This window comes from Fonticula alba (assembly GCF_000388065.1).
Source record: "Fonticula alba strain ATCC 38817 unplaced genomic scaffold supercont2.4, whole genome shotgun sequence".
NCBI lineage: Eukaryota > Rotosphaerida > Fonticulaceae > Fonticula > Fonticula alba.
In genome coordinates, this window is record NW_009242974.1 from 2,200,954 (window position 1) to 2,201,179 (window position 226).

Here is a 226-nt window from a genome sequence, read left to right on the forward strand (position 1 = left end):
CCCCCCCCCCGCCGGGTTTCGGAGGCAGCCCCCTCTGGCGAGAGAAGCCCACACATGCCGGAAAGCAGGGCGACATGAATCGGCCAAGTGCCCACGTATGACCCACAGCGCTGTCTTGCCCCGAAAGCACGGGGCGGCTCCATCATCAGCAAGCGCCCCCCATGTCCATCTCCCCCTCCCCGCCCCCCTCCTGTTGGTGATCGGTCCACGCTCGGGCCCGATCCTT